Source organism: Pinus tabuliformis, chromosome X (assembly GCF_031772625.1).
Source record: "Pinus tabuliformis cultivar Carrire ecotype Pingquan chromosome X, CPIR1, whole genome shotgun sequence".
Taxonomy (NCBI): domain Eukaryota; kingdom Viridiplantae; phylum Streptophyta; class Pinopsida; order Pinales; family Pinaceae; genus Pinus; species Pinus tabuliformis.
In genome coordinates this window covers 979,285,091-979,306,932 of record NC_142308.1, presented here as the reverse complement: position 1 = coordinate 979,306,932, position 21,842 = coordinate 979,285,091, and positions in this window count along the sequence as shown.

Below are 21,842 nucleotides of genomic sequence, written 5' to 3'. Positions count from 1 at the left end.
GCAAAGTTTTAAATGATTATAAAACATAAGAGAATACATGGATGCCACAAAACAATATCCCTCCGGCTGCAAAAACATAGTTTTGCAACCTCACATAACTGCTTCAGGTGAGACTGCGATCTACTTGTATGTCGTTGCTGAAAGGGCCGGTGGTTGAGGGTTTTGTTGGTGTGTAGTATCCTTTGAACATGGGTCCAAGCCCCTTAAGCCAAAAAATGAACATGTTGTCTAGACTAGGATCTATTTGAGGGATGTGGATGTGGCATCAACCAAAGAAGGAAATGCAATATTGGGTAGATCAGAAATAATGAGAATTTGTAGTTCAGGAAAATAGAAATCCATGATTGTCGACTAAAGCCTTGTTGTAGAAGTATCTCTTTACAGAACAACACGAAATCTTGTTTTCTATGTTTTCTAATGAACTATATGAATGGGTATCAAAGTTGACTGAGTATAAGACTTGTTTCAAAAATGACGAGTCTACCACATGGAGCCCTAAATTGATATAGAGACTTAGGAATACTAACAACAATATCTCAAGAGTGGTTGATTTTTTGATTGACATTATTCTCGGAGGATTTATTACTCAGTTCACAATAGACATGAGTATATCTTGTAGTAAAGATGAGAGAATATTTTTCAAGTTTCCGTGAGGTAAATACCTAAATTCTTTGAAGCTATGGATTAAAATTCTTTTGTGTGAAAAGGGCATACTTCAAATGTAGTCAAATTAATGTTTGGTTGAAGAGGGAATAAGTCTAAACTAGGACCAGGGTCTATGCAAATTGGAAAGCGATATATAGTAGATCGTGAACCAAAGGACTTTATTGAGATTGACTATATCCCATTGTTAGGTTGGTTTGAGAGTGAATAAGAAGGAATTAACCCCACAACCCCACGATATTTCCCCTCCCATCCTGAATGTGTGTCGAAGTTAGGAGTTGAGAAAAAATTAGGGAAACTTTGTGATTCCCCATCCATCTAATCCCCTTACCCCCCATCCCCCTCCCCATAATTTCCTTATGCCCCCTCACCCTCCCCTCCCCCCTAAACCGCCGAGAAGAAAAATGGGCAATGACATTAAGCTGCCTATCTTTAGAGGACTTGAATCAAAGGATCCTAAGCAATTATGGTTTGTGGTTGATGCAATATGGAAAGAAATATAGATCACTAACGAAGATGTAAAGAGGGCACAACTCATCATGATGTTGTGAGAAATAGCACTGACATGGTACATGAAGTATTCTGTGACTAATGAGGTTGCTTCTTTGGATATTATTAAGAAAGCACTAGTATCAGAATTCAACAAACCGAAATCAGAATCACAATGCATTACGAAGTTTAAGGAAATCTAACGGATGGATACGGAGTTGTCTGGGAATTGGATCAAGGATTCAAGGTGTTAATGGGATAAGTAAGCTTTAACATACTCCCTGAACAACATAAAGAATGGTTTATAACTATGTTGTTTCCACATATCAGGTTACCCTTGACACAATAGAGGATAGAAAATCAAGCTGAAGCATTGGAGATTGCAATGAAGTTGGAAGCCTTGCCTATCAGAGATACTCATGTAGGAGTACAAAAAATTTAGATTTAGCTAGCAAATTTGTCCTTGGAATTGTAAGATCTCAAGAAACATAGAGAAACTAGATCAAAAGTTTGGTGTACAAAATGGAAAGCAGAGGGAAATTATAAGGATCAATGCCTTATGTTCATAGATTGCTTGGCAAGTGGACCACCTAATCCAGTAAACCCAGGATCAATTTTGTGGTTCAAGATTTGTAGAAAGAGAGGCCAACATTGCTATGAATATTTCTATTTATTACAAAAGTAATTGATGACCCCAAAGCAACTGTTCTGCAACTTTTGTAAGTTAGTGGGGCATGATGAGAAAAATTGTCGAAGTTATGACTTGATGTTAGAGTGCACTGCTGATTCTTATAGGCTACAAGCCGAAGGACATACACACGAGGAGCTAGGTCAGCATGATGGTCAAGGAGGCTTCCAAGGAGGAGGAGGAGGAGGAGGAGGAGGAGGAGTTGGTCAAGGATGTGGAAAAATTATCTGTTATCACTGTAGACAGGTAGGACACTTTGCCAAAGATTATCATAACCCTATTAAAACCTATAGCCACTGAAAATCTTTTGATTATGTGATAGAAGAATGTACTTTCCTTATCATGAAGATGAAAGAGAAAAGTAACCATCAACCCACAAAAAATTTTCAAATGATGACTACTAAGCCAAGGGAGGATGAACCGTGCATCAACATTGTTACAAGGAGTGGATCTATGATGGGAGACGATAAATGTAAGAAGAAATTAGAAGAGATATGAGTAAGAAAGACTGCAAAAAGGGCCCCTAGGTTCAATATCCAACAGGAAACAGAAACGTTCATGGGAGAAAATTGAAGCTTCATGGATGTTGGGGCTTCAGCATCTACTATGCAACCGAAGTTAATGCCAAAGAAGGAATGCAACAAAGTGTCTACTCTGACGCAAGAATTAGATCCAAGTATTTTCAAGTTGGTTTTACAGACTTGCATGCAGTTTTTAAGACATCAGAGGGTTGTCAAAGGACTCCAAGAGTTGATATACTCCTACGCTGATAAAGAGATACCGCGAAGTGATTTATGCGCAATGAGCAATTTACATCGACACAAAATGAGAATGGGGAAGCAAATGATATTAACTACGCAGAACGGGGAATATGATATGGATCAGGTAATCCTAGATTTAGGATCTAATTCCAGCGTGTTACTTAAGAAAAATTGGGAGTCAATGGGAAGACCAAAGTTACAATGGTTTCCAATACAGTTGAGGATGTCTAACCAACAAAATATCATCCCTATGGGAAGGTTACCTAGAATTATAGTAGAATTGGAAGTGATTGAAATTATAGATGATAGCAACCCCTATCCAATGCTGCTTAAATTGGATTGGGCTTTTGATAATTTGGCAATAATCAATTTGAACAAGAGACAAATGGTGTTCGAAAAAGATGATATGAGGGTCATTTTCCCTCTAGATCCCTCAGAAGGAGTGTGCCATAATCCATCTGCAATGAGTTCTGAGATGCAGATATCAACAACATTTATCAAATAACAACTAAGGAGGAAGATTGGATTAATATTACTGTTGATGGAAAATTGGGCTGGGAACAAGACAATTCTTCTACTTCAAATTTCAGGGAAGAACTGGAAAATTGGCAGAACAAGTTAGATGAAGTTTCTACCAAAAAATAACTTCGTTGCATAACTTCTAAGGTATGTGATCTTCCCTATTATGATGGGATCAAAGATGTAAGCCTATTTCTTGATGAATATGAAAGATAAATACCATAAGAACAAACGTTGCAAGATTTGGATGTAGACCTGAAGGCTACACTTGCTAGATGGTGGGGTGCTCATAAAATAAATATAGCAGATTGGAAAAAGTGTTGAAGATTAATGTGGATTAGGTTTGGCTCAATCGACATGGAAATAGAGGTAAAGTAAGACAACTTTTGCAAGAGAGTGGGGCTCATTTCAGTACACAGTGATGCCTTTTGGCTTGAAGAATGCGCCTGCCATATTTTCTAGAGTTATAGTTGTAACATTTAAGGAGTACATACACAAATTGTTGGAATTTTACTCCGATGATTGAACAATATTTTAGTTATTAAAGAAGCATATTGCAAGCTCAAAGCTTATACTAGATACATGTAGGCAACATCAGATTTCACTTAACTTGAAGAAGTGTATATTTTTTGTGCTTTGTGGAATACTCTTGGGGCATATTATGTGCAAAGAGGGTTTGCTGGTGGACTTCGCGATGATAACATTCAGTGTAAATTTTCCAGCACCAGAAAGAGTGAGACAACTACGCATGACACTTGCACACACAGGCTATTATAGAAAGTTTATAAAGGGGTATGTGCAGATAACTGTGCTAATGGAGAAGTTATTAAAGCAATATTTCACTTTTAAATGGGAGGAAGAATGTTAGAAGAGTTTGGATATACTGAAGGAAAAGATGGTAACTGTGATGATCTTATTTTTTCCGGAATGGAATAACTAGTTTCATGTACATTTCGATGTATCTTGCATAACATTAGATATAGTATTGGCACAACTGGGAGTAGGCGAAGTTGATCACCCCATAGATTTTGCAAGCAGAAAATTGTCCATGGCGGAAAGGAACTATACTATAATAGAAATAGAAGGGTTAGCCATGGTTTATGCATTACAAAAGTTTAAGCACTACTTGTTGGGAGTACATTTCAATATGTTCACTAATCACTCTGTCCTGAAATATTTAGTGAATAAGCCTGCTTTAGGAGGAAAAATATGTCGATGGTTGTTATTGTTCGAGGAGTACGATTTTGAGGTTGTAGTTAATTAGCCGAGAAGTTTGAATTTCAGGCTCGATCATCTGTCAATATTAGAGACAGGAGAAGAACCCACCAGAATCGAAGATAACCTTCCCGATGCGTAGTTATTCGCAATCAGGGTCACGGATGATCACTTCGTAGTGAAGGATTGCTTCATAGATACCACTGCAAAGTTCATTTTTGAATACATCCTATCCATATTTGGGTGTCCAAAGATATTAATGACTGATACAGGCTCACATTTCTTGAATCAGACTATTGAGGTGTTGACTGAAGAGTTTCAAGTACACCATCAGAAAAGTACCCTATAGCACCCTCAAGCGTATAACACATATTTCACTAAATTTAGAATAAAATAATGTATATCGAATTTGAAAATAACCAAAAAGATCAATTATAGTGAGGTCATTATAATAAAAAAATTCCAAATTTAATGAAATATGTGTTGAATGGGATAGTTGAAGATTTCAACAAAATTTTGGAGAATGCACTCATAAAGGTGTGAAATGTGAACAAGAATGATTGTGATCTAAGAATTCCAATGGTATTGTGGGCATATAGGATGACATGCAAGAAATTGACAGGCCAGACACCTTTAAGGTTGGTATATGGACAAGAAGCAATGATGCCTATGCAGTACATTGTTCGTAGTTTAAGAATTCGAACCTTCACAGACATGGATGATTTCGATATAATGGAGGAGAGGATGGTGCAATTTCTTGCTTTGGAAGAGGACAAGTTTTTAGCAAGTTTTCTTCAACAAGTGCAAAAAGCAAGGGAGAAAGCGTGACATGATAGGCACATAAAGCAAAATATATTTTGGAAAGGAGATCTTTTACTCTTATATGATATAAAATTCCCAAAGTTCCCAGGAGAATTTAAGACACATTGGTTAGGACCATATATCATCAAACATGTCTCTGATGGTGGTGCATTTCATCTCACGAAGTTAAACGGACAACTGATTCTAGGATGAGTGAATGGTAGTAGATTGAAGGTATACATGGACGACTCTATCCCTGGAGCTTCACACTAAAAGATGAAAGGAAAAGAGTCTTAGTGCCACTTGCAGTTGAAAGTGGGAACTGGACTATAAACTACTATGAATAAGGGGACTTTTCTGAAGAAATCTATTGCGCAATATTCAGGACTATGTTGAAGTCCGAAAGAACTGCGCCAAAGGAGGATTATTGTTCAATATTCAGAAGTATGTTGAAGTTCAAAAGAACTACGATAGAGGGTAGATTACTGCGTCATTGTCAAAGGTAACTGGAAAAATATGACCATTGGAAGGGAAAAGCTATCGTTAAAAGAAATTTTACGTTAAAAGGCATGAGAGAAATTCATTTATAAAGCACAACTGGCCGAATCTAGCACCATACCTACATTAAATGAGAAAACCCTAAGCCAATCATGAGGTTTTAAATTCAAATTCACTATAAAAGCCATGTCTCGCACTACATTTTACACTTTGTTGTCTACAGAATTTAGCTTGTGAAATTGCAACTAAGTGTGAGAGAAGTGAGTTGTTGTATGTATGAGAGAAGATTTGAGGAAATTGCTAGAGAATTTGAAAAGAAAGGGTTAGCAGGTATCATGAAAGCGCAAATTGGAAAAGCTTTTTAGTGAATGTATCGAAGAACAACCTAATAAAATACTTGAAAAGAGGCCATATGAAGCCTCTAGAGTAGAGGTAAGAACATCCATACGGAAGAATAAAAAAAGATAATAGTAGATGAAGCCTAAGCAAGATAAGAAACCTAAGGAGAAGGTGAAGAAGGCAATATAGTAGGAAGAACTAGAGGAAAGACATGACAGTAAGGAGGAAGCGAAGATGCCCCAGATAGAGACAAATGGTGCATAAATTCCCTCTGTACTTTCACGATATTTTACACCAAGGAAGCTAGGTTCCAAGCCAATCAAAGATCCGAAAGATGTGAAGTTCGACATGTTCACATAGTTTCTACCGAAGAAAGTGCCATTTAAATGCGAAGTGTTGAGAAAAATCTCACAATTGAAAATGGAGGATTGGGATGTTAATGACAGAAGTAAATATCTACAATTCGAGTTGAGCAAGGAGCCGTAGGACTCACAATTTCCTCTCTTTGAAAAATATCTATGTGAAGTCGTGTGGTATGCCTCATTATGGCAAACTAAGAAGTCATTGCACACATAGGAGAACACAATTTTCTTTATGCTATGGAGGATAGATTTGTACATGGTGGTGAACCAGTATCCCAAGTTATCACCTAGCTTGTATGAGCAGTACCACAACATCGCAACATTCAAGCCTGATTTTCACAAAGTCTACATCAAGGCATGGAAGGATCTAATAGAGGCATGGTACCCTTTGCTATACTTGGTCACTGAAGATGACTTTCTCCTAATACTATAATATTGGTCAATCGAATGGATTCCCCCAACCATAAATGACACTGAAGCAGGAGGGGGCACCACGCAGCATGTGGGTCCATGTGGGACATACACAGGAAAAGAAGTAGAGGAATCAGAGCTAGAGAAAGAACTAGAAATAGAATGGGATATCCAAGACCCTCTCTGAGACTTAGATCCAACAAAGGAATCACCATTCATCATCAAAATGGGGTACCTATAATAACTATGCTAGGCTTACGAAAGAAAGAGAAGGTGAGAAAATCTAAGGGTGCGATACCACTTGTCCTCACTGATGGGGACATCGACATGATTGGTGAAAAGATATAGGAAGGAACAACAGAGACCTGGAGAAAGGTCAATGATCACTACAAAATGATCTTGACAGATGTACAACAAGGCATCACAGAGTTAAAGATACTGGCATAGACATCTAGACAACAAACAGAGATAGGTCAGCTACTACAGTTAGAGCTACAGATAGAGCTAACAATTGGATTGATAATTTTGAAAATACCAAGTGCAGCATTATAGTTTGAATTTTTTGAGGAAAAAGAGAAAGGAAGAGGGTGGGACTGTGTTAACATGAACATCTCCGCACTACCAACTCAAATACTACATGAGTTCCATAAAAGTATTACAGATGAACTAAGGGAGCGAGAACAACGCACTTAGCTATTAAGTATTTAGGTGGAAAAGGAAAGAGATTTTCTGAAGAAGGAGTTCAATTAATTCATCCAAGATAGGGACGTAGCAAGCCAACAACTAGAAAAAGTCATCATATAAACTTGTAGCATAGTTTCGGATGTGAAGGTTTGTGAAGAGGAATCAATGACAAAGAAGGTCATGAAGCTTGGCCTTGTGATAAAAGAGTTAAAGAGTAATCTCGTAGAAATAAAATTTGAATATGAAGTGAATATTTCTGAGCTACAAATGAGGTTGCAGCCAATCACACCACCAGAAGTATGTGAGCATAGGGAAAAGGATCTAAAAACTAGAGTAAAAGGAACCTCTGACACAATGATGGATTGTGGAAAGTTACTAGATGAGACTATGTATATTTACAACTCACTACAGGAGGATCCAAACATTTAGGGGATTCAAGAGGAGCTACAGGCAAAGGAGAAGCGGCGGGAAGAGATCCCACCAGTCTTGCAGAGGCTCACTAGCATCACTAAAGGGAAGAATCTCCAGAAAGAGATTGAAGATCTTTGAAGGAAAGAGCAGATTTTTACAAAGAGGACTCACCCATGGAAGGATGAGGCCCTCCCACTTTTGCAAGAAGTAGGTGGAAGGATGAGGGAACTACAACAAAGGGAAAAAGAAGTGTTGTAGAAGACTGCCAGACCAACCACAGAGGAATTGTTGGAAGAAGTGCACAGAGAGGAAAAGAAAGTAGCATAACTAGTCCAACAGTATAATTCTGTCTACAATGCCATCACAGTAAATATTAAGGGCACCGTAGTTGAGTGACTCAGGAAAATTCACATGTGAGTGTTGGGGGCATGTTGGGCACCAATCAAATTTTTCTATTTTTGGTCAAAGCCTCTACATGTTAAGGAGTGGAGTGTGCAGATTCCGTGAAGTTCTATTCACCGTGAAATGTCTCGGGGCTTTAGGATGGGTCAAAGCCCCTCATTTTGTAATGGGCATCGGGGTTTTAGTTCGTTATTTTTTTGAGTCCATGATATGTGGACCATGGTTTTTGTAGCAATGTAATGTATTTAAGGACATGTAATGCTTTGTCGAGAATAATAAGTAGATCATAAGAAATGGAATCATTGATAGAATCATTACCGCACAAGTGATCGAGTCTTTTGTTCTATAGGAAAGGTTCCATAGCTAAGTGTGTAGAGGCCTAGGAAGAGTCTACAGCTGAGTGCACAGACCTCCTGTAGCTGGGTGTTCAAGTTGAGGAGTTTTATGTATCAAAAAATCCATCTTAATAAAGAAGACAAATTTTTGGCGAAGTCTTGTGTTTATGTATTCATAATCTGTGTTCATATGTATTGATATGCATGCTTTTTACTTATTTATGTGAAAGAAGACACGATATATTGTTCTCTGATATGTTTTTGTAAAAAGTGAAAACTTGTGAAGTAAAGCATCATAGTGAAGTCCTTTTTCTATGAAAAGTTGTAAATGAGTATAAAACATAAGAGAATACATGGATGCCGCAACATAATATCCCTCTGGCTACAGAAACCTGGTCCTATAACCTCCCATAACTACTTCTACTGAGACTACGATCTGAATGTAGGTCATTACCAAAAGGGCTAGTGGTTGAGGGTTTTGTTAATGCGCAATACGCTTTGAAACTGAGTCTAAGCCCCTTGAGCCAACAATAGGCTACTGGTTCAATCATTTCAAGAATATTGAAAAGTGCACAAAATAAAGTTTCCAAATTAGCACATGATCCAATCCTGAAGGATCTCTTCTTGGGATTGATGCGCAAGTACACCTATCCCTAATCTGAAACTCCATATGCAACCTGTTTTGATTTGCATAAATTTTCTATCTATCTTGTGCTATTTTTATATTCTTCTTGATTACCTATGTTTCATGTTCCATTTCTTCTAACATATCTAGTCCTATCAATACCCTATTAACTGGATCATTCCAGCTAATGGGAGTATTAAAATGCCACCCGTAGAGTGCCTCAAATGGACTCATCCTCAAATATTCTTGATACCCATTGTTGTAATCAAGCTCTATCAGTGGAAGATATGCTTCCCATTATCATTGTTGATACATGATGTACATTCTCAAAATGTCTTCCAAAATCCCATTCACCCTCTTTATATGTCCATTTATCTATGGATGAGAAGTTGTGATAAAGGTGAACTCTGTACCCAAACCTGCAAAAAATTCCTTCCAGAATCTTAAATTGAACTTAGCATCCCTATATAAAACAATCTTCTTTAGAACACCATGTAGCCTCACTACATCTTTGATGTATACCTGCGCTACATCATTAGCTGAATATGTAGAGTTTAATGGAATGAAGTGTGCTACCTTTGTCAACTGGTCAACCACAACTATAATAGAATCATGATGTCTTGATGTCCTCGAAAAACGTGTAATGAAGTCCATGGAAATGACTTCCCATTTCCACTCTAAAATCAAAATTGGATGTAGTAACCCACTTGGATTCTTACGCTCTGCTTTTACATGTTGAAAATCCAAGCATCTAGCCACAAGAAATACCACTTCTCTCTTCAAGTTTGGCCAATAGTAGAACTTATTCACCTTTGTCAATGTATTTTTGATATCCTAGGTGACCTAAATATGACTTAGCATGAAATTCCTTAGGATAATCTTCTTGAGCTCATTTTCATTCGACCCATAGATCTTGTCCCTAAATCTCACCAAGTCATCTAATGTGAGATGGTAATATACATCCTAGTCACCTATACCCTGCTATAGACTATGCATAAGCTCCATGTACTTGTCATCCTATTGTCCTGCCTGTAATATCTAATCCCATAAATTTGTCCCATAAGAACTCATAGTTGTTGTATGATTTACTTGCATCCATATGCTAAGAGCATCTGCAACTCTGTTCTCTTTACTTTTAATGTACTTGATCTCAAATTTGACCTCACTAATCATGGCTAACCATCTAGATTTCTTGGCATTCAAATTTGGTTGGTCAAATAGATACCTCAATCCACTATGATATCTCATCAATTCAAACTTCCTGCTCATAAGATAGTGCCTCCACATATTCAATGCATAAATGATCATAGCCAACTCAAGATCACATGTCGGATAATTCTTCTCATGCTCATTCAATTTCCTTGATTCATATCATACCGCTTGTCCTTCCTGCATAAGAAATCCACCAAGTCCTCTCTTACAAACATTTATACATACCACAAATTCTTTGTCCGTATCTGTAATCTTTAACACTAGAGAATTTGTCAATGATTGCTTCAACTACACAAAACTTATTGCATTGTTGGGCATGGAATCCCCCCAAGGCATGTTTTGGGGCTCAAAGCCCATGTTTTGACTGAATAATGTTGTAAAGCCCCGCGAATTGCGGGTGTGGAAGTATGTTAGAGTCATAGGGTTTTTTTCCCTAACTTGTAACGTAATGTTGGCCTACCCATGGTCCATGGACCATGAGATTGTATAAATAGAGCAAGGCTCTAAGTGTAAAGAGATAAGAAGTCTAAGGGATTGAGTCGTAAGTGTCTAAGTGTGTCTTTTAGTCGTAGAGTAGGAGAAGGATCTTCAGCTGAGTGCACAAAGGACTAGTTGTTCGCAGCTGAGTGCGCGGGCCCCTACAACTGAGTGCGCAAGGCGGAATCAAGTTTGTAACTGAAGAAGAGAATAATAAAGAGAAGTTTTATCCAAATTCTATGTATCTATTCTTGAGTTATTACATGTTTGATATCAATTGCAAATATACTATTTATTTACTGCACGCACTTGTATGACTGAGTTATATTTCTAGGTATACTTTACACATGCAAGTAAGCTAAGTAAATCAACTAACGGTGGACTACTAGTAAGGACTTGGGTAATAATGGCGTTCAGCCCCCCGAGTAGGGCTGAGTGGAGGCAGCATCTCAGGTTGTGAGGTACAGGTAAGTGTGCATAGCGATGTGCGCACAAGGTCAAACTGCGGACCACTTGAACTCATCAGAAATCTCTAGGGTGTGGAAGCCTAGTTCTAGCACCCTCCCATACTACTTCAAGTGAGACCTCAGTCCGTAGTCCACGGAAGTTTTCCAAAAGGGCCAGTAGTACTAGGATTTATTTGGATAAATCACCTCTAAACCTGGGTTAGGCCCCAACATGCCAACAAGTGGTTCCATTGCCGAGACCGGGATCTGCATAAGGGATGTCTGATGTCCTGTCACTGGAATCTGATAAAGAAATAAATTGAGGGGTGGTTGGACAGAAAAATTCATGAGTTCGCGGCGCAAGAAAAGAGGAATTCATGAGTATCGAAGGAACAATGGTTAGAGCACTACTTATATATGGAAATTCACGAAATTTTCTTTGCATCCTTCCCCTTGGAGTTGTACGAGTGGATCACAAAGCTAGTAGACAATCAAGGAAGGTGTAGGCTCGATAAACTGATTGTGTGGACTCCAGAGTTAGTGTGCATAATAGAAGCCTTGGAAGATAAGATCGTGTGTGTTGTGGACCATTAGCTCAATCGAATTATAGTAGGGTTTATCACTGAATTCACAGTAGACATGTCAGTTAGCTACAGCGAGGCAGAACAACACTTCCTCAAAGGACTGCAAGGTAAGTATGTTAAATCTTTGAACACTTGTATTAAAATGCTACTGTGTGAATAGCAGGTTAATCGAATAAATTGATATTTGGGGCTATGCGAAGTGGGAGGATCTATAGGAACGAAGGTAGCGTAGAGATAAAGGATAGACCCTTGATTTTTCCTCAACGAGAAAGTGAGGAAGAGCTCACCAAGAAGTGCTAACAGTCTGATAAGGCAGCGAATTCAGTGCATACCACCTCCACCTACACCACCACTAGTTTCACCATCATCAACCCCATCTTTTCCCACACCACCTCTGCCACCACCACAGTTCAAAATGGCGAGTGCAATAAATTTTCCGGTGTTCAAAGGAGTAGGGAACGGAGATTGGGACCAATTCTGGTTCGTGGTAAAGGCTGTATGGGAAGCACAAGGAGTCATCGATGACAATATAAAAAAGGAAACACTAGTAAGCACGTTACAGGATCGCACACTGACATGGTAAATTAAGCATTCTAATGACAATGAAAACATGGGGATTGTGGATATCCAAGCCACACTAAACAAGGAATTTAGCAGGCCAAAATTGGAGACACAGTGGATTATCGAGTTTAAGAAAATCACGATGCTTCATGGCGAGACCCCCTGGGAGCTAGATCAAAGACTAAAGGGTATGATTCACAAAGCTAACATGACCTTGACGGATGGGCAACACCGTGCATGGTTTGTAGCATCACTAATTCCGCATCTAAGGACGACGATGTCACAGCAGAAGTTATCCACCCAGGCCAAAGCTTTGGAGATTGTAATGAGACTGCACGAGACCCCGATATAAGATCCTAGCCTGGGAGTCCAACAAATCCATGCACAATTGAAAAATTTGTGTTTGGAAATGCAGAGTTTGAAACAGGACAGGACAACTTGCCCAAAGGCACACGAGGAGGTATGGTGCATAAAGTGTAAAGGCCAGGGACATGACAAAGACCATTGTCCAGTCTTAGTGAACTACATGGTGGGAGGAGGGCCGATGCCATTGAGACCAGAGGCACAAGCAGGACCGAGCATGGTGCCTGCATTATGGTGTGTGATTTGTCAGATAGGAGGGAAGCATGCTACAGATAACTGTCATCTATTACAGAAATATATGCAGATGTCCCAGCAGTTATTCTGTAATTTCTGTAGTTCAGTAGGCCATGATGAGTGTACTTGTAGAAGTTATGAATTGATGATGGATCAGACTCCTACCTACAGATTTCAAACTGAAATGCGAGACCTCGATCAAAATACAGGGATGGTGCGCACTGGATTTCAGGGGTGTGGACGAGGTTGAGGTGGAATGGGACTAGGAATGGGTCGCTAACAGCTAATTTGTTACAATTACGGAGGGCCAGGGCATTATGCCCACGATTGTACAAATTTGACGAAAGCATAATGTTTATATTGTACCTAGTTTGATCATGAGAAAGAGGACTGCCATACACTGATAGTGAGGTTGCATGATAAAGGAATACTCCAACCTCCCTCGACTTAGAACCTACAAATGATGAGGTCTGAGCCACGCGAAGAGGACCCGAATGTAAACATCATGCTCCGAAGAAGTATCATGACAGAAGATGACAAGGGCAAGCAACAAGAAGATAGTGCTTTGGTTCGCAAGGCTCCAACAAAGGAACCTGAGTTCGATTTGGAGTGTGTGAAGGAGACATTCATGGAAGCTAAGAAGAGCTTCACGAAGGCCTCCACTTCAGGAAGTAAACACAAACTAGAATCGGAGATGGACCCATCAATGCTTACTACCGTTCTATAGACATGCATGATGGTGATACACGACAGAAAGGTTGTAAAGGGACTACAGGAACTCATCGCTAGGTGTGCAGGGTCAGGAGAACCGCGCATAGTCAAGAAGCTCTGGAAGCACACAATGCAAATAGGAAGGGAGATGAGATTGACTGTGAAAATCGGGGAATATGAAATGGATCAAGTGATCCTGGATCTAGGATCTGACATGAATGTACAGCCAATGTAGACATGGGAGCACATGGGCAGGCCCACGTTGCAATGGTCTCCTATTCAATTGTGAATGGAAAACCAGCAGAAGATCCTACCGATGGGAAGATTATAGGGAATAATGGTAGATATCGAAGGTGTGAGTGCGCTTGCAGATTTCGAAGTGATAGAGATTGTCAATGACAACAATCCCTATCACACACTACTGGGAATAGATTGGGCCACTAATATAAATTCACTGATAAATATAAAGAAGCACAAATTGATTTTTGAGAAAATGTCACTATGCGTAGTGGTACCTTTAGACCTTGTGGAAGGATCGCACTACATAGAGCCAATGCGCGATGATGAGAGCGATGATGATCTAGACTGTGTCTAAAAGATAATTTCTCAGGAGTAGGATTGGGTGAATCCAACAGTGGATGGGAGGATATCGTGGGAGCGTGAAAGCTCTTGCAGCTCAGATTCAGATGAGGAAATAGAACGATGGTAGAACCGGTTACATGAGGTAACCATGCTCAATTGCAACATGATGGTAAGATCACTACGTTGTGTGACAACATAGGTAAGGGATCTGCCTATGTATGACGGGTTGGGAAAAGTGGGTGAATTCCTGAACAAATTTGAAAGCAAGGTGCCAGAATAGCAGTAGTACGATGCTCTGAAATGGGCACTGCGCACTATGCCCGCAAGGTGGTGGGGTATGCGCCAGTAGCATTTTGAGGACTGGCGTGAATGCAGAAGGGTGATGATGATACGGTTTGGGAACCCTCAACTATGGATGGAAGCCAGGTATGATGGATGAAACAGCCTGTGCACCCACCTCTCCTGATGGGTACAAGCATATGGTACACAACCTGCACAAAAGCACATTGTCCTCACGATAGTAAACAGGAACAACAAGCAGGAGCAGGCAAGACGAGGGCCCGAACAACGAAGTATAATAAGACCAAGCATGCTAAAGAATATCTGTGGGGAACCCTTTGACAAGGTGTGCGAAGTGCTGAACACGGTCCACCATGTGAGATGCATTGACTGGGACCTGTGCATACCAGTGGTTCTATGGGCTTATAGGACCATGTGAAAAACCCTGACCGCATAAGCATTTCTGAAGCTAAAGAATGAAGCAGGGGCTGTAATCCCTATGGAGCATGTGAAGCCTAGTCGGTGCATGACAACACCCATAGATACAATGGTTCGTGTAGCCCAGAAAGAAAGAATCACACAACTATAAGAGGCAGAACACATAGGACTTGAGGAAGAAATCTGACAGGGAAACTTTAGACTCCGTGAACTTGAAAAAGAAAGGGTATGGTTAAGAGAGAAAAGCACTTTGATGGACGTGGAAGTCAAGAAGCTGGAGGATGAGATAAAGGAAGAGTTCATCGCTAAGAAAACTGGGATGATAAGGAAGGTGCATATGATCATGCCAACAAATTTGATAACTATCACCATAAATTGGTTAGTCTGTTGCCTTGGCTTGGACCGCATATCACCAAACGTAGTGACCAGGGTAGCATGTTGCAAGTAGTAAACTGCGTGGGGCCAACCACAACAATTGAAGGTGGGGATTCTCTGCAAACCATGATGGAGGACGAGATGGAGCCCCACATGGGTGGTTCAACCACCTGACTAGCCATGACAAGGATTATTTTAGCGCTCCAGGCAATTGAAAGGGAGTGCAAGACTATAAACTATTCTACTCTGGAGCTGCGTGATATTAGGAATGCGCGCAGAAGTAGAGTGTCATAGGGTCCGCGTCCGCACACGAAGGGTTGCACTACCATGCGGATTGGCCAGAAAGTGACTGTTGGGGTCACTATTCACGATGGGATGTGCAACTTGAGGCCAATTGTAGTGGGTGGTGGGAAATTAAGATGTGATTTATGGGCAATATTTGGGAAAATATTCTGCCAAGAAAGCATTAATGGATTGAAATTGGGGAGAACAGTCGAATTTAAATTCAAAAGGTGATATAAAACATAAAGGGCTATCCAGCAAACAACACTTAGTCAATTGAGAATTGAGCGATTGTGCAGAGCACTGAGCATTGAGAGCTGAGCAATAATTGAGCCCCTAAGTTCGTGAGTAACAGAATACAGCCTAGATACAATGACATCAACTAAGGATGGGTTGGGAATTGAAGAGGTAACCACTGGTGAGGCCGCGTAGACCCCAATGGTGGAGGATGTTCCAGAAGGCATCGGTGTTGAGACAAAAATCCCCAAATCACCACGAACGCTAAGGCCTAAGAAAGATAAACAAGCAATGGCCCCCGTATGTGTGTCCCTGACGAACCCACTACGTAGCAAGCTATCAATGGAAAAAAATGGAAAGCTGTCACGATCGACACAGATGAGGAAGAAGAAGATTTGTAGGCCCTGACCATCATAGAGGAAGAAGACAAAGGCATGGAGGAGGATATTCCACCTACATGCTCTGCAAGAAAACTACCCGCATATTGTTAAGAAAGTTGTTAAGAAACTTACTACATATCATAAATAATTACTGAGAGGAATAAATATAAAAATAACCAGCAACAATCATAAACACATAAAAAAAAATGTTTATCAGAGAAAACCCAAATCAAGGGAAAAACCGAACCTAATAAGATCTTATTAGCAGTGGCCAAAACCCTGGCCAATCCGACCAAGTGAGCCTTCACTACTCACCTCCAGGTCTTGCATTACAATGAAGTCCTTCCAGCCTTTTATAAGCTCCATTACATATAATACCATGGGCAGAATACTATGGGTGCATAATACCATGTGCCCCAAAACCTTCACTGTTTAACCTGGTCAACTTTGACTCTATCTCGAGTCAAGTTTACCTAATAATAATTCCCCCTTTAAACTTGACTTGGGGTTCCTTGACTAACTCCAGCCAAACCTGCTAAGTGAGACAATCCCGCTCACTCTAGCTCTTACCCCCCTCCGAGTTTTTACCAAGGTTATTGTTAACTCGACATCCCCCTATCACCTAGTTCTAACTTAGACCTTACTGGTGATGACCAAGGAGTACACATGCCTTACCAGGTCTTACAGTAGTATGCCCATTTACATGCAATAATTTTGACTTCAATTTTTTTTTTCTTTTGTTTATTGCTGCTGCAATTCTGATCCATCCTCTGTCAATTTGATTTTCTCAAAAACTTCTATCAAACCACTCCAACTATGAGCCCAACGAGAACCTCATAGATTCCAGCACCAGTGGCCTCACGTAGTAGAAAACGAACAATTTTTCGAAGCCACATGAACAATTTTCTTCTGCTGACCTGCATGCAACCCATGCCTACTCCATCTTTCAACACGGCATAGAACACACAGGAAATATCCCTTATCGATTCCCTACGAAAAAAGCTTCGAACAAAATCGGCCTTGAATTTTAATATTACCAAAAGTATCTCTCAACCTTCTTTAAATAACCGCATGAATCCCGAACAATTCGTTAGCATGTTCCAAACCGGTAAATATCATAAATGTATTGCTATCCCTGGCAGTTACGGCACTATCTTCCGCACATTCTCCTCGAGGTTCTTCCACGTACAATTATTTTCAGACCCAGATCTGTAAAAAAGTCCACATTGATCTCATCAGGCACTATAAACCCCTGGCATTAAAGAATCCCTTTGAAGTCACGCACTTGGGCTGTGTGCCAACCATGAAGTTTGAAGATTGGGACCTCGCTGACTGCAAAATGTTCCCTCACCTAGAGACTAGGAACCTCATGAAGCAGAACACTGAGGGAATGGTGACAATGTTAGATCCACAAAAGTGGCTGCGTGGTGTGGAAAAGGTCGGTTTGCTACACTTACTATGGGTACCGCATTTCCACCGCACACCCATAACCATTTTTGTCATCAGGCAGCTGCTTTGCCTAGTGCATGATGGGTATCTATGGCTGGAGGAGCATATCCCCATCACGACAAATGTAATGCACCACATTTCTCAGCTCCCCTAAATAGGAAAGGACCCTGCAACCATAGCCAAAGGAAAGGGCAGTGATTTGGCCCTTGCAGAAGCCATAAAGACAAAATACAAGTTGGAGAAGAAGAAGAGGGGTTACCCCATCTCGAGCATCAAGGACAAAGGGGTACACGTAACAACCCAAATCCTAGATGACAATGTTATGAGGAAGTGTCGTTCCGATGAGGTACCAGCACCGGTGGTCACACTGGTTGAGCAATGCACGGAGGGGGTCGAGTTCAATAGGTCCAAATTCCTCTGCGAGGAATTTTTGAAGAATTGTCACGAAGACCAGGAGTAGGGTAAAACTTTCCACTACACGTGGTTGTTGTTATACAATATGATCATAGCAGGGGAACTGCCGAAGGATAGCAAATTCATGAGCATTTACAGAGAATTACCAGAGGCCATGAAGTATGCTTTGATCTGGGCCACAAAGGACGTGAAATAGATACGTGACACCAAAATATTTTGGGTTTTAATGGAGATGAGCATCCTAATTTGAATCAATCAGAGGTCGCACCTATCGCCCACAGTGTACAACAGTTTACAGAGTTTTGCAGAATTTAAATCTGATATGCACAACATTTTTATCAGGGCATGCAAGGATCGGGCGAAGCAGTGAATGAAGAAACTTTTGTAGCCACTGCCGATGCTATTTTTACTATCTTGGAGACATGGCCTCCATAATGGCGCACCCCAGATCTGGCAGAACTTGAGAAGGCGACAGCACAGAAGAAGAAGGATGATGCGAAGATGCGCGTCACACAATTGGCCGAGAAAAGGTGGAAGGAAACAACAACAACTAAGGAAAAGGCAGTGCGGGAAGCGACACCAAAAGTCACTGAGCAGAAAAAGGCTGTAGAAGTAGCAGCAGTAGCACAGGCGGTAGAGGAGGCAATAACAAAGGTGGATGAGGACCAAGCAACATCCTCACAAGGGCAGGAGGCAAAGGAAGAAGAAACAGCAGAAGGGAGACGTAGCTGAAGCGCCCACACACAACAGAGAGAGCAGGACTGAGGAAGAAGGTTAAGGTGTCGAAGTTGGCCATTGACCCGATCACGCTAATCGATGGTGACCTCCATGACATCAGCGAGACGGTTCATGATTTCACTAATGAGGCCCTTCAGAATTTTATGTAGGAGCACCAGACTGTGTTGGGGGCCCTTAAGGCATAGCTACAGGAGTTATAGGTGCGACCCCCTCAGGTGGGTACCCTTTCGACCCACCTTGCAGTAGGATCCTCGACAACAGAGTAGATGTTGTGTGGATGGATGGAAAACACAATAGTGTTACCAGAAGGGGCCCTAGTAGTAGTGAATGAGACTGACAGATTTCTGGTTAACATGATCAAAGGCCTTGGCCTTAATTTGGCTTCCCTTCCATGAGAGACACTGTATCTGCTACAGGATGGGATAATGGCAGAGGTGCGTGCTAGGGGGAGCTGCGCAATCCAGTTTCTCAGTAAAAAGAAGATAAACATGGAATAACTCAGTCTTAAGTTTGATGAATTGGTGTCATAGAACCAACAGTTGGTGCAGGTGGTAGACGATGCTTGCTGATGTGTCCCAGAGCTAGCCATCCCAGCAGATCTACCAGTAGAGGTGTGGATCCATAAGTTGGCAACTGGAGTCTACGAGGCTAGAGAAGAAACGACCAAGGTTCAGCTGGAGCTGAATCTTCAGATCGCTGAGCTGCGGTTAAAGGCATAGCCTTCCACTCCCCCGGAGGTCTGAGAACAACACGCTAGTGCTATCACAATGGGATTGGAAGAAATTGGAGGTGTAGTGCAAGACTGTACCACTTTGTTGGAGCAAGCACTTGAGGTCCTCACAACTCTATAGGAGGACCCCAACATCCAGCACCTAGTGACAAAGGCGTGAAAACTTTAGCAGCAATACAATAGTGTCAGAAGAACTACGTAGACAGTGGTCCTCACATAGCGGCTTGCGAGGATGCAGCAAGAGAAGGCACTGAAGGACCATATGGATGTGGTGCGACATAAGGAGGTAGTTCTCAAAGCACGTGTCTAGCCATGGATCGATGAGGCTTTCACTATCATGACAAACATCGAAGGAAAGTTCGCACAAATACAGGGGATGCACACATTAATGCAGAGAAGCGCCCCAGACATGGAGATATCAGAACAGAGGATGCAACAGATTCAGCAAGCAGTGGCACAGTGCGCTGTCGACATCAACACAATTCGAGGACAGTTCAAGGAACTCCGTGCCAAGATCACCGTGCTGACAGAGTGACTCGAGGGCAAGTCATGATGTTTGTGTTGGGGGCCTGTTGGGCATGGAATCTCCCCGAGGCATGTTTTGGGGCTCAAAGCCCATGTTTTGACCAAATAATGTTGTAAAGCCCCACAAATTGTAGGTGCGGAAGTATGTTAGAGTCATAGGGTTGTCTGCCCTAGTTTGTAATGTAATTTCAGCCTACCCATGGTCAACGAACCATGGGATTGTATAAATAGAGTGAAGCTTTAAGTGTAAAGAGATAAGAAGTCTAAGGGATTGAGTCGTAAGTGTCTAAATGTGTCTTTTGGTTGTAGAGTAGGAGAAGGCTCTACAGGTGAGTGTGCAGACGCCTAGTTGTCTACAGCTAGGTGCATGGACCCCTACAGTTGAGTGCACAGGGCAGAGTCAAGTCTATAACTGAGGAAGAGAATAGTAAAGAGAAGTTTTATCCAAATTCTATGTATCTGTTCTTGAGTTATTACATGTTTGATATCAATTCCAAATATACTATTTATTTACTGCACTCACTTGTATGGATGACTTATATTTCTAAGTATACTTTGCACATGCAGGTAAGCTAAGTAAATCAACTAATGATGGAATACTACTAAGGACCTAGGTAATAACAATGTTCAGCCCCCAAGTAGGGTTGTGTGAAGGCAACATCTCAGGCTGCGAGGTACAGGTAAGTGTGCATAGCAACGTGCACGCAGCGTCAAACTGCGGACCACTTGAACTCATCAGACATCTCTAGGGTGCGGAAACCTAGTTCTAGCACCCTCCCATACTACTTCGTGTGAGACCTTAGTCCACGCTCCATGGATTTTTGCCGAAAGTGCTAGTAATACCGTTATTTGTTTGGTTAAATCACCTATGAACCTAGGTTAGGCCCCAACAAGCCAACATGCACATTCCTTTGTCCATTCAAAATTCTTAGCTTTCCTTTGCAACGATGTAATCAGAGAAGCAATAAGAGAGAAGTTCCTGATGAACCTCCTGTAATAACTTTCTAACCCCATGAACGATCTTACCTCATCCACATTTCAAGTTGCTTCCCATTCCATGATAGCCCTTATCTTCAATGAATCCACTACTATTCCTTCCTTCTAAATGACATGCTGCTAGTAATGTACCCTTATTTGAAATAAACTACATTTACTAAGCTTGGAATACAACAACAAACTCATAATGTTCGTACCTAGTCTGGAAAGTAGTGTTGTGAATGTCCTCTTATTTAATGCATACTTGATGATATCGTGATCTTAGGTCATTCTTTGAGAACACTACCACTCCCTTCAACTAATCTAACAAATCATCAATCCTTCACAATAGATACTTGTTCTTGATGGTCACCTTGATTAGCTTCCTGTAATCGATGTACAAACTAAGAGTACCATCCTTCTTTACAAACAATACTAGTGCACCCCAAGGAAATACACTTTGCCTAATGTATCCCTTTTCAAGAATTTCCTTCAACTGCAAATTCAACTCCACCAACTTTGGTCTCCTAATCTTGTATGGTATCTTAGATGTTGGCGGTGCCCCTGGTAAAAACTCAATAGAATAATCCACTTCCCTATGAGGTGGAAAATCTGAAATATTTACAGGAAATGCATCCTGAAAATAT